The following is a 14197-nucleotide window of genomic DNA, read 5'->3' as shown; positions in this document are numbered from 1 at the left end:
CTCAGACTTACTGCACACACGAATCATCTAGGGATTGTGATTAAAAGCAGATCTTGATTTAGTTGACCTTGGGAGGGGCCTGAGAGTCCACATTTCTCACCAGTTCCCAGAATAGGGGCCTGCTTGCCCTTCGATTCCTCTTTGAGTAGCCAGGCACTGAGCCATCCACTCTTCCTAAACTTTGCCATGGCTTCAGGCTTTGCACAACTAGTTCTTCTTGGTGCCTCCCCAGATTTGGAGCCAACCAAGAAGATAACAGTAGAGCGCAGCGGGTGGGTGTGTCATTTCTGGCTGATGCACTCAGCCCCTGAGTTACCTTCCCTCACAACTAACCAGCGCCTTGACTGGCCACACAGAGCTCAGGTGCCTTGATGTGCCGTGAAAGCACCTTCAGTCCACGGAAGGAGGGAAGGACAGTCTTGGTACTCGTTCTTCTCTGACCCAAGTCCTCCAGGATTCAACTTTAATCGTCAAAAGCGAAAAATAAATAAATAGTGCCTTGAGCTATTTCGTGATATGTCATTTTAAATATCTACTTTTAAAGCACTCGGTAGTAAAATGTAACTTTTTTTTTTGAAGTGAAGTGAAACAAAAATACCGACACTGAAGGAAGATCTGGACAAGCAAATTTAATGACTTAATATTGCACGATATAAAATCATTCCACTTGAATAACTTTTAATTCATTATAATGTGTATGTGCCAATTATGCTTGATTTATTAGGAGTTCAGCAGGGCTGCATCCTGATATATGACACTGGTTGCCATGGCATCCAGCCTTTACAAGGACGTCTTAAGGATCACGATGGTATGTCAAAGTGGTAAGTGTCACTTTCCATGAGTTTAATGATGGTGATAATATTGTCCCATCAAAAAAAAAAAAAAAACTTCAGACTCAAGGTAGAAGCCTATATGCATTTTATTATTTCATTAGAGAGAGTTTAAAAGCAGCCAGAAGGAAACTGTCACTTAAATACAAATTCATGTGCTATGTATACATACACATATACTTCCACGCTTACATTCTCATATATCACATGCACATGCATTTAACTATTACATTAGTCACCATATTCACTTAAAGGATGAATCTTGGGGGAGAGAAGAATCAGTGAAACACAGGGATTTTTCAGGCAGTGAAACTATTCTGTACGATACGGTAATGGTGGATACATGACATTATGTATTTGCCAGAATCCATAGAAATATACAAACTGCAGAGAGGAGCTTAATATAAGTTATGGACTTCAGTTGATAATTGATTGATATCAGTTTATGAATTCTAACAAATGTACCTTACAGACAAGATAATAATCGGGGAGCTCTGTAAGGGGTGGGTGTGACTCTCTACTACCTGCTCAATTTTTCTGAACATTTAAAACTGCTATAACACAATTAAGTCTACCATATTCAAGAAATCAAAATAATAATTAGTTCATTTGTGTCCTTATTATTATTGTTATTATTTTTTAGATCCTTCATAAAAATGATGTCCTATGGCATTTTTATTTCTCTTTCCAGCCCACTTCACTTTGAATGACAGTCTTCAGATCTTCTTGAATATGTGTCAGCACATCTGACTGTCCTTTAGGATTGGATTACCGCATTCTGTTGATTCTTATTTTGTAGTTGGCTTTATTCCTTTGATAACTATGTAAGTTTAAAAAGCTGAAGATCTAATCTATCCTAAGAAAGAATAATTAGTACACATATGAAAACTAAAAAATGTGCAGTATGCTGTGTATATGTATTTACATGCAATATAATGTGTGTGTGCAGTCGAACTGTAATAATTCTACATAATAAAACTGGAAAAAATTTAAAAAAATAAAGTCTACTAGTTTAAGATATACAGATTCTTCCTAGAGCAAAAGCCCATAAATTAAGATGGTACAGTCAAGAAATAAATGGTACTTCCAGGTGAGAAATTAAAAATTGTGCAGCAGAAAATATCCATCTCACAAACTCACACTTTCTGTTTATCACTCTCCACCCGCTTTCTGTGTTGCCAGCACACACACTGTGTCCTCATGCAGCCCTGTGCTCAACCAGAGCCTTCTACCATCCTTCTGACAGGAGTCCATCGATATTCCAGACCTTGGCTTGCCTATAAAACTCTACCCCCGCCCACCCCCATGCTCCACTTCGCCGGGGCTGCTGTCCTCTCAGGAATGATGCCAAAGGGGAGAAGGAAGTATTCCATCCCAACTGCGTGGTACTCAACACATGCCTTGGCTCCCTCCAGACGAGGCCACGGCCCCCCAGCGTGGCTTAGTCAAAGATGCACCTCTTCAGCAGGCACCCAAGAAACCATTTTAGAGTTAAGGGAAGCATCTTTCAGATTCTGAGATCTGGAAAGGAGATATTTTGAAGCAGGTGAGCCATTTGATAGCTTCAAACCCACCACAACCATCTCAGGAGCTGCTCTCCCTGCCTGTCGGTGAAAAAAGAAGGGAAGTCTATCTTCTACACCAAGACCAGGACATGTCAATGAAGCTCACTGCCTAGAGGGAAGACAGCCCCTCTGTGCACATGGTCATTTCACTGGGGCTGCCCTGCCTTCATCACTGCCATGCCTCTGCGGGTTTTACAACGCTACATCAGTGACTGCCTCTGTGCCTAGAGGCAGTTTCTTTGGGTCTCTGCCCAGGGATTGTTACCGGGGCTCTTCAACTTGTGGAGACAGAAGCAGGGGAGGATTTGGTGCCAAAGAAGCAGGAAAAGAAGAAAAATTAGAGAAGAAAATTGAAGATATTTATGAGCTAATAAATTGCTTACAGGAAGTATATACAGTCCTCTTACACTTTAAAGAAAAAAAGCCCTTCTCCTGGATCTTTTCTTTCTGTCCATATTTCCCCTCCCCAGGATGCCAGGTGACCATCTCTGAACTTTATAGGAAGCAGCGACCCCAGTGTTGCACAGTGTTGTTCAGCGAGGAGGTCTGGGAACCAAGATCCTTGAAAGAATGATCTCCTGTCTGCAATTATTGTTATAAATGTTCCTCTGGAACTCACTAGTGGCCGTATGATCTTTCAGTTTTATTTGAGAACATTCTTGGCTTGTTTTCTATTAAAGGCAAGGCAGGCAGAGAGCATAGTAAGTGAAAAGATGTTTCCAGCCGGGTTCTCAGTGAGATTTACTTTTCAGTAAATAAAGTACCCTTGGGAATAAACTGTTCATCCTTGGAGATGTATCACTATGGTTCTTATCATATCTGTCAATTCAGGCAAAGAGACAATTTACTAAGTATCCTGTTCCCCTGGAAATTAATTCTTCCGTCAACCGCTTCTACCACTTTGTCCCTTTACCTCCTAGATCAAATAGAGACCCTTGGCTTCCTCTTCAGAGCCACCCACCACTCTAGCTCCTCTCTCAGGGGCTCTCCTGCCCTCTTGACATGCTGTGCTGTGACCAGCGCATCAGCCACTTGCTGGCGGTCCTGCCTGTGCACGTGACAGCCTCAGACTCACTGAAAATGCCAACCGCCTCGTCCATTAACTGATTCCCTCCTAGAAGATGAACCAGATTGATTAAACCAAAATGTTTATTCTTTCCTGGAACACCACACTAGCTCCTTCTTGCCTGCCTTAATAGCAAGCAGATTTTTGTCCATTTTCTGTTCTTGGAATCATCTTCTGTATTCAAAATGGATTAACAATGAGATCTACTCGAACTATCAATTCCTACCTGTCCCAGTCCTGCCCACCAGCAAGTACTAAAGTCAGAAGACTGAGCCTTCCCTGGTGCCCAGCATTGGGCTTTGGGGTTGATAAGCAGTCATCTTTCCCTGTCTGGGTCCTTAACTCTTTGAGAGCAGACATGAGCAGCCAGAGAGCTATCAGAATCCCTGACTTACTGTTTTGAAAGCTGGATCGGAGAATGTGGCAAGGCTTCTGTCATCTCTCCCTGAAAACTGGGTCCTAACTGGCCCTGAATTAAGCAGCCTGTGGCCAGGGGAGAAGCTGGAACCAAGCCAGCAGAGTTCTGGTCAGGCCTGGTGGAAATGTGTGCTTCTTGGCCTGTTTATCACTGGAGAGTGGAGACACAGTCTTCCACTGATGCCTGGGCTCCAGCAAGTCCAGCAGATCAAAAAAGGAGAGGGAGATGCTAAGTATTTCATCCACTAGCTGATCCTGTCCTAGAAATTATACTGTAGAAACAAACAATCCCAAAATCTCAGGGGCTTACAAACACCATGGATTACTTCTTGCCCATGTCCCATGGCCTGTTGAGTCAGCTGCAACTCAACTCCATACCATCTTAACACCTGGACCAGGTTAATTTATTTGGGGCACTGCCAGCCAGATGGCGGAGAGGAAAGAGACAAAGCAAATCCCATTCTAGTGTTTAAGGCTGCTGCTCAGAAGTGATCCACTACACTTCTGTGTAGTAAAGAATCTGGACTTGCCCAAAGAGCAATCTCACCTTTGCCTTATTTCTGGGAGATAATCTGCCCTGCCTCATAGAAATGTCTTCAATTAAGGCAGAGGCTGGCTATATGAACCTTAAAGAGGGGATGGATAGTCTTAAGCTGGCCATGCCAGAAAAATCAACCATATGATGTAGTTGCTTTGGGTCAACCACCTGGGCAATTCATCAGTAAATCATGCCTATGTAATGGAGCCCCAGTAAAAACTTTGAAAAACTCAGGTGAACTACCCTGGTTGGCAGTACTCTATGCACATTGTCTCCCACTGATGCTCGGAGGGTGACACAGCCTGAGCACAATGGAAGCCTTCCAGGCTCTGCTCTACGCATGTCTTCTTTTGGCTGATTTTTTCATCTGCATATTTTTCCTGTAATAAGCTATAACCATGAATATAATAGCTTTCCATGAGTTCTGTGAGTCTTTCTAGCCAATATCAAAACTGAGAGTGGTTTGGGGAAGCCCTGAACTTGCATCAGGTGTCAGAAGTGAGAATGGTCTTGTCTGCCTCTAACTTTGTAGTTGATGTCAGAAGTTTCAGGCAGAATCGGCAGCCCGGAGGACTGTGCCCTCAAATTTTTCACTTTGGCTGAACCCGAGTAACTTGCATTCACATTTCTTCAGCCAAAGCAAATCCCAGACCATGTCGTCTGAATCCATCGAGGCAGGGCTGCTTGGTCCTCCCACAGGAAGGAAGGATCTACCGCAGTATTTCAGGTGAGGCGTTACAAAGACTTGAACTGAAGTGGTGCCAGATGGGTGACAAGAAAAGACTAGATATGACAGAAGAAAACTAAAACCAAGAAAAAATTGGCAATTGATGAGATGTGAAAGTAATGAAGTTAAAGGAAGAATCATTTCCACATTTGTAGTTAGTGATCTCATTCACTGAGAAGAACAGAGTTGGAGAAAAAAATGATTAATATTTAACATATTTAGTTTGAGGATCATTTAAGAAGAGGTGATTGGTTAGATTGTATTGATCTAGAATTCAACAGAGAAATGACAGCTAGAGATAGAGATTTAGAGTCCATCTCCGTACAGGGAACAGTGGAATGAATGAGACCACTAAAAGTATCTGGAATATAAAATGGGGAGGGCTGAGGATGGAATCCCAGGGCAATGCTTTCCAGACTTTTTCATGTCAGGACACATAGACATTTGTGCAGCTCACTGGACTCAGAAAACAAGGCAGCGCAGGACTGCAGGCAACCAGCCTATGGGCTCTGGCCATTGCAGGGACTGAGGGCATTTCTACTTCATGCTGACTGGGGAGCTCAGTCCAACAGAATAAACACACTTAGGAAACTGGAAAAGGACAAAGGAAACTGAGGAGTAACCACAAAGGAAGGAAATTGGAACAAATGTCATCGTGGAGGCCAGAAGAAGAAAGAGTTGTTTAAAAGGAACTTCAGAGAGGTTGGATAAAATGAAAACTGAGACATCTGAACCAGTTTTGGCAAAGAGTAAGTCACTGATGAACTGAGAGAAAGGGGTTCTGTGGAGAGGTGGTGTGGAATCAAGATTTGAAGGGGGTGAAGATCAAAAGTGATAGGAAAAAGATAAAGCATTAGAGACAACTCTAAGCCAGGGCTGAGAATAAGAAAGACATTGTGATGGCTAGAGTTTGTCATCAGCTGCCGGGGGAGTTGTTTTGAGAGGAGCAACACTTGAGACTTTCTAAAAGAAGAAGGCAGAGTACCAACGGAAGAAGTGACGTTTACAATGGAAAGAGAAGGGCAATGATTTACAAACAAGGGCACTCAGAGGATGGGCCCCAGAGCCCAGACTGGCAGGAGGAAGGACAGAGCTTGACTTGAAAAATAAAGGAGGATTCAGTAGAGCAGATGTAGTTGAGCCATGGGTGCTGGGTGACAGGCATGTTCGACTCTCTTCTCCCTGAAATAGAAGTTTCCACCACCTGCAGAGTGTGAAAGGCACAAGGCAGGACCTCAGGAAATATTATCAGCAAAGACGCGCATGGTGCTTCAGGGTGATGGCCCATGAAACTGGGAGTGTACGAAGCCTCATACCTCCTATGTGTCTATACACAAGTGAAGTCAACAGGGATTATGTTCAGAAAATTAATCAGCCTGCAAAAAAAAAAAAAAAAAAAACTGTCCTTTTTCACTCCATCACAAAGCAGTCCCCTAATTCATTGCCTCCATTTTCCTCTTCCTGCCCCACTTCATTTCAAATAAGTTGGCCTTCTTGTTCCTTGAACCTGATACGCCTGCCCCTGACTCAGGGCCTTTGCAGAAGCCATTCTCTCCATGCAGAAGCCCCTTTGTCCAGCCTGGTATGACATCCTCCCTCAATTTCTTTATACCTTCACTAAAACCTCATCTCATTTTAGAAGATTCCTTGTTCAACTATCTAAATTATGCCCTGTTCTGTTACTCTTTATTTTTATCCTGTTTTATATTTAAGGTTTATCCCCACTGACATGTCTTTTTATATGATTGTTTGCTTTAATGTCCATTCCTTCCTCTAACCATGACCCTAGAGATAGAACTTTGTTTTGTAACCTGTGGCACACCAGTGTCCTGGAGCATGCCTGACAAACACAGAGCAACCAATACCTGCTGATTTAATTTCTTCTCTTTTCTACCTTGTATCTTCTTTGGTGAAGTTCCTTCTTTTTTCCCAGTGTTCATGTCTTTTAACTTCCCTTTCTTTCCATCAGATGAGGAAAGGCTCTGATCTCAGATAACTGTACCATAACTGCTTGATTACTCTTCAGTGTGACGATTTGGGGACAATGTAGTTTCTTAAGTATCAGTATACATTTCAAAATTTTACTTCTAATTGTGGACTAAAATGTTTCTTTCCACATTAAAATAAATTTCAGCATCATAAGCAAATATTCAGAAATATTTTTAAACATAGGCCTTTTAGGTTGGCTAAGGGATGAGGGAGACAATGGGAGAAGTCTCTCTCTTAACCAGTCCTTCCCTATTATGCATGATTTGAGATCCCTTTAGCTTATGGTCCCCTATTCCAGCTACAACTGGGCTCCAAACACCTTCATGCAAGAATAACCCGACAGAGCCTTGCCTCACGTCACACGGTGGGCCTCTCACCTCACATTCCCGGCTTTCCTCGAGATGCCGGCAGGCTCTACTGGGCATCCAGGAATGCACAATCAGAAAACTGGGAACAGTTTATAACCTGGGGGTAAAACTTCAGACAAAGAGAGATTAGAGCCGGTGGATAACTCCTTCTCCCCCTTCTGTCTTTGCTGTGGGGTTTTGCCCAGGATGAGTCATACCTCGAGTCTCACCCAATGTGACTTAGATGATAATTAGATGCGACTTTGGACTTCAGCCTTCAGAGTTGATGCTGGAATGAGTTCAGACTTGGGGGCTGTTGGGATAGAATAAATGTATTTTGCAAGTAAGAAGAGCATGAACTGGGGGGGGGGTGGGCAGGGCAGAATGCTACGGAGTGGATTGTGTCCCCCTAAAAATCATATGTTGACACATCCCCAACGTGACTGTATTTGGAGACAGAGCCTGTAAAGAGGTAATTAAGGTTAAATAAGGTCATAGGGGTGGAGCCCTAACCCAATGGGACTAATATCCTTTTCAGAAAAGGAAGAGGCACCAGAGTTTCCTCTCTGCCATGTGAGGACGCAGCAAGAAGGCGACCAGGGAACTCTCACCAGAATCCAATCCATGTTGGCACTTGGTCTTGGACGTCCAGCCTCCAGAACTAGGAGAAAATAAATTTCTGTTGCTTATACCACCCAGTCTATGATATTTTGTTATGGCAGCCCTAGATGGCTAATACAGCCCCCAAGGAAATTGTGCTAAAATGTACTTTATACAACTTCTTACACGACAACCATGTGCTCAAGCAGTCGGTCCCATCAAGAGGCAACCAGATTGATAACACACATCATTTTAGCTCTCAACCCTTCCCCACCTCACTCTCTCTGGCCCTCATTTCTGTGCTTCATGATAACATCTCCTAGCATCAGGCCCTGCTCTCTGGGAAACCAAGGCTAAGACACCACCTATATGCCAACGACATTCAAATTTATATCTAAAATCCACACCTCTCTCTCTCAAAAACTACAGAGCTGTATAATCTTCTGCTACTCAACATCACCGTTTAGATGTCTAATAGATGTCGTAAACTCAGTAGGACCAAAATTAAATTCCTGATCTTTTTCTCCCAATTTTCTCCACTCATAGCCTTCTCATCTCAGTGCATAGCTCCTTTCTGTTTAAAGTTGCTGAAGTCAGAGTTCTTGAAATTATCTTTAACGTCCCTTGTTCTCTCACATACAACATTGAATCCATCACAAAATCTTGTTGGCTTTACCTTAAAATATATCCAAGTCCAGTCACTTTCCACTGCTATCATCCTGATGTGAGCCACCATCACCTACTGCCTGGATTACTACAGTAGCCTCATAAATGGATTCTATTTCTACAATGGTTCCCACCCCTTACAGTTTGTTTTTACCACAGCAGCCTTAGGGATTCCTGTTAAAGCATCGGTTAATACAGCATTCCTCTAATCAAAATCCTGCAGTGGCTCCTCATTTCATTTGGAGTAAAAGCCAAAGTAGAATATTAACAAGGCTCTCACAATATGATACCCAGGACAAAACGGATAAGAAATAGCACCCTATTTCCTAAGAAGGGAAACTATCTTTTAACATCGGGTTATTAGGAAAGGACTCATTTAGAAAGTGATATTTGAACAGACCTAAAGGAAGTATTCCAGGCACAAAGACATCAAGTGCAAAGGTCCTGAGGCAGGACATTGCTTGACATTTGCAGAAGCACTGAGACACCAGTACAGCTGGAGGGAGTCAGCAAGGTAGAAAATGTCAGGAAATGAGGTCAGTGGGGTAGCAGGGAGCCAGATCATGTAGGCTCAATTGGAGAACCTTGTAGGTCAGTGTAAAGATTCTGAATTTTGCTCTGAGATGGCACCTTTGAAAAGTTTTGAAGAGTTGAGTGACAGGACCTGATTTGGGGTTTCCCAAAAGTACTTAAAAGGACTACTCTGAAATCTGGAGTGAGACGGGACCATGGGGGACAAGGGTAAATGCAGGGACACCAGTGAGGGGAAGGGTGCTGTGATCTAGACAAGGGCTAATGGCTTGAGCCAAAATAACAGAGTGGAAATGAGTTGGTTTTTTTTAAATCATGTTCAGATTTGGAATTTATTTTTCAAGAAAGAACCAACAGATTTGTGAGAAAAGATCCTGTCCTCCTTGTTCACCATGGAATTCCCAATGCCTCGCACAGGTAAGTGGCGGGTAAGTGCTCTGTGCCGTCTAGAATTTAGTATGAGGTCATTATCAGCCTTACCGAGCCATGCTGTCTTTTTAAAAATCCAGGCAACTTTTGCCTATTTCTGGCACTCTGCCATCTTCGTCACATTTTCTTTAATTTCTCTTGGACAGCAAATCTGAGAAAACATCTAAACATCTACAAGTTTACGTGTCTCCAAGAAAACATTTGTACATATAATTCCTCTGCATTATCAGGAATGGAATTCCTTTTAAATGTAGGTAATTTCATTCTGTGTTCCTTACTTACCTTGAACTTCTGTTTACTCTTAGCAGTACTTTTTGCTTTTCCTGCTTGCGCTGAGAATGGAAGCCATCTGCAACACTGTCTAGGTTAATATGACTTTACTATTCACCCGTCTGCATTAATATGATTTTAAGTTCCATGACAATTCTGCCAGGAAGTTTTCCAAGAAAATGAAGTTGCTGTGTTTTTTGTTTCAAGACATTCTGAAAATCCATCTCTTCCAAGTAATGAACAACTACTACCCTCATCAGTTAATAACCCCTTCCCCAGACAACAGGCCTCCCAACCAGACGCACTGCAGGACCGTTTCTCCTTCAAAATCCACCTGGCCATCAATCCTGAACAATTACACCGTGAACTTTGCCTGGGCCCAGTCAGGCCCCCATGTTCAAAGACCTGTTCTTAACTCAGAGCCCTAAGACCCTCATAAACATCCCTCTTTTACCTTCTTTCCGCTAAAACAGTTGTTTTCCTTACTGCTTTGTTTTACTGAAGGTGTCTTTTCAGGAAATTTTAATAGCTGATGGATTTTATTCTTTTTTAGAGAATTCAGAAGCCAAATAGGACTCCAATCATTTCTATTTCCCTCTATCATTTTAACACTAAATTCCTCCAGTAATAGGCCTATTTATTCTCTCTTTTGTTCCAAACGTAAAAGGGAATCTTTTTTTGTTTTCTTTAGACATTTTTCCCCCTCAATCTTAGTGCCTTTGGGGCTTTTCCACCATTCCACACATCGTTTCTTCTTTCACTTCTAACCTTCACCTCCTCACCTTCCAAGGAGAGAAAATAGTTCCTGCATCACAGGAGAAAGGTGAGATTAAGCAAGATATGATTTGTGAATACATTGTGCTCTGAAAATATCAGGGCAAAGTCCTCCTTCATTTTCTCATTTCTCTTTGCGTTCATCTCTATGTTAGTACCTAAACGTGGCTCTCTCTCTTTCACTATAAACCTCGAAAAAGTAACAACTGTTAGCCTTTTAGCTGTCTCAAACCTCAGCAGAGCGTGTGATCTAAAGTCGTTTCTTTGCTACAGAGGGTGGAGAGGAAGGAGGCCAGACTGGGCAAAGGCGAGCCAATCAGAAAAAAGAACAGGCAGAAAGATATCAACAAGCTTATAAAGTTGGAGACCTGAAGGCAAGTGGACAGGTGCTGAACCAAGGTTAGAATCAAAAGTTCAAGTCCACACCGGGAGGCAAGTGGCATTCATTAACTTCTGGTGAGAAGCATCTTGTCATAGAGGGGCCATGTCCCCACAAAGGGCAGACGTGTTCCTGAATTGCCCTACCATCGTCAGGGTCCACATTTCATTTTTATATCTTCTTTCCCCTCCTGAGCATCCTTCCCTCCTGTGATCTCTGGCTATAAAAATCATTATGGGGGAGGGTATAGCTCAGTGGTAGAGCACATGCTTAGCAAGCACAAGGTCCTGGATTCAGTCCCTAATACCGCCATTTAAAAAATATATAAACCTGATTACATCCCCCTTCCAAAAACAAAAACAAAAACTATTATGTAAACTCTTAAAAATTCTCTTTCTAACCTTAATACCAGGTCCAGCTCTATCCAACATTTTCTTCCTTTACCATTAGGAGCTCCAAGACAACAAAGCTGCTTTCTCAGAATGTCCCACAACAGGTGACGGGGAAAGAAATCAGACTCACAGCCACTAGAGAGCAAAAGGACTGTGTCTAACAAGTACTTAATGGACAGGGGGCTACGTAATGTCTGAGCCTCTTCATTCAGCCAGAGGACGTCCACCTACTCTGGCCAGCATTCAAGCTGCTCTGGACAAGAAAATGTGATGCTCTTTTCCTAAGGGGCATTTTAGTACCCTCAGATCACAAGAGCAAATCCATGTCACCCAAAGATGCTCACATTTTTAGAGGAGTGCCATCTCTGTGAGATGATGCCCTCTCACTTTTATTTTTGAGAAAAGTAAATAGTAAGAAGTGTATGTTATTAGAAAAAGGAGCAGAGGGAATTTTTTTTTTTACTCCAAACACAAGAAATATACTATAGAATTTGCCTTAACTTCTTTTTAGTGGGGATGCTTTATTTAACTGTATTATTTTGAAATCAGAAACCTAGCAGTGAAACTAATTATTTACCTATATATGCATACACACAAACAAATATGCAAATTATCCAAGCCTCTTAAAACACTTTTCTAATGGATTTCTCAACAGTGTTTCTAATCAAGTATTGAAGCTCAGATGCCTCTAGGGATAAGGCAGGCAAGATGTTAACTGTTAGGGAGCAGTAAAGACCCTGGCAAACCTAAGAGTATGGGCCCTGCCTTAAAATATTCAAATTTAGTTTTTACCAGCACTATTTTTGCTAATTAAAGCTGTCACTTGCCATATTCAACAATGGGATCCAAGTTTGTCATCTCCGCAGCTAACCTCTGTCAAGACTCCACATTCTATTTCTCTGTTATCTCTGTTGCTCTAAATGAACCATGAAAACACCTCGCTTTTGGACTTACATACAGACAAACTTTATTGGAGACACATCATCACAATGTCAGTTCTAATCTCTGGCATATTCTCCACTTGTGTCTTTAAGAGTCAGAAAAAGCATTCTATTAGCTGGTCTCCAAAATATTATCTAGAGACATACTCAAGTTGGTCAAGTGACTAATAACAATAACAATAACAGATAGCTTTTATTAAGTGCTTTTTCCATGCTAAACATGAAATTGTAGCTCTCTCCACATTTAATAAATAGTCAATAAAGGCAAGATCTGAAGTATGTCACAATTCATCTGACTCATTATGAAAATACATACTATATTGCATGGGCAACAGTCACTACCCTCTATAGAGCAGCCAGTTTGCAATTAGCTGTTGAGTGTGCATGTGGGAGAGAGGCAGAGAATATGATACAAACTCCAGGTAATTTTATATTTCATTGTGTGAATGTGTGTTGGAACAAAAAGCTGACTGGTGTGTAGTTTTACCCACTACACATACAGTTCTCATTATCATCCAAGATCTTTCAAGAGGCTTTGCAAAGACATTAAAATCCTATTTTTTTATGTTAACATACTATTTAAAACTTCTTTCTCAACTTAATGAAATAACTAATGAAAGGTATTTTCCCTTAATTAATGATTCTGATTATGTGATAATATGTGGGACAGGAGGGTAGAGGGCAGGGCACAACCATTGAAAGAATGACACAGCCATTGAGGCTAGAACATAAACTGGTTAGAATCAACTAGGTCCAAGATGGTGGAAGATTCAACTTCCAGTAGACCTTAAGTATCATTAAATGCTCATCATAATAATATTAGCCTTGCAGATAAGAAGTACCTAACATGTACTGATGCCATGACACTTTCGATCAAGACTAAATAAGGACAAAAATCCCTCCTCCCCTTGGGAAGGTGGAGCTGGGATGAAAATCAGGAAATACAATCCCAAACACTTCCCTTTCCAAAACATATTCCACTCACTCATTCTTATGCCCCATATAACCAGCTTGCCGAAGAAACTCAGTGCAGTTACTCATCTGAGTCTGCCTTCTTTCTCCTTGAGAGCGTCCTATCATTTAGTAAATCCTCAGTTTACTTTCTTGACCTCCATGTCTCATCTCTGAATTCTTTTGCAATGGAGACAAGAACCTACTCTCCAGTAACACACGTAGATTTGACAAGTTAGAAGTGAGGCAGGTGACTAAATTGTTAGCCCTGCCATGGAAAGTTAGTCTAGGCTGCAGTGTCCTTATTAGTAAGGATTAATTATTTGAAACAAACATGCTAAGTAGCAAGTGGATACAAGTTTGTGTTGTCAGCGATTTGTGAGTCACTCCTTGACAACGGGGAATGACTATTCCAATACAACTTTAAGGACATTGAAATTTAAATTTTATAAATTTTAATGTGTCACAAAATATTACTTTTCTTTTTCTATTTTACAAGCATTTAAAAACATAAAAACATTTTTAGCTCATGGACTCTCCACAAATGTGCAGGAGGACAAATCTGGCCCACAGGCTTTTTTCCTGTGTTAACAATCCTAAAACCTAAATGTAGGTTTCTCTTGTGGATTAAGAAATTCAAGCAAGAGACAATGAGATTAGTATGGCTTCATCCCTTCCCCTCCTAGCATTGTTTATATTAACTTCCCAGCACGATCTAAGAAGAGAGGGGCCCCATCCTCTTTCCACTTAACCATTGGGCCCAGCAGAAACCCTCTCCACCCTGA

General features: G+C 41.7%; 1 long non-coding RNA gene across 1 annotated transcript; it reads right to left on the bottom strand.

Annotated features, from left to right (window-relative positions):
- Positions 1–911: 911 nt before the first annotated feature.
- Positions 912–10854, bottom strand: LOC116659857. Its single transcript, XR_004315216.1, has 4 exons — positions 8091–10854; positions 7698–7792; positions 7510–7609; positions 912–3066 (listed from the first exon to the last, which is right to left on the bottom strand). It is a non-coding gene; the product is annotated as an uncharacterized LOC116659857 (long non-coding RNA).
- Between the last annotated feature and the right edge of the window lie 3343 nt (positions 10855–14197).

The sequence above is a fragment of the Camelus ferus genome, chromosome 25 (genome assembly GCF_009834535.1).
Source record: "Camelus ferus isolate YT-003-E chromosome 25, BCGSAC_Cfer_1.0, whole genome shotgun sequence".
NCBI classification, from domain to species: domain Eukaryota; kingdom Metazoa; phylum Chordata; class Mammalia; order Artiodactyla; family Camelidae; genus Camelus; species Camelus ferus.
This window is presented reverse-complemented; position numbering and strand designations above follow the sequence as displayed.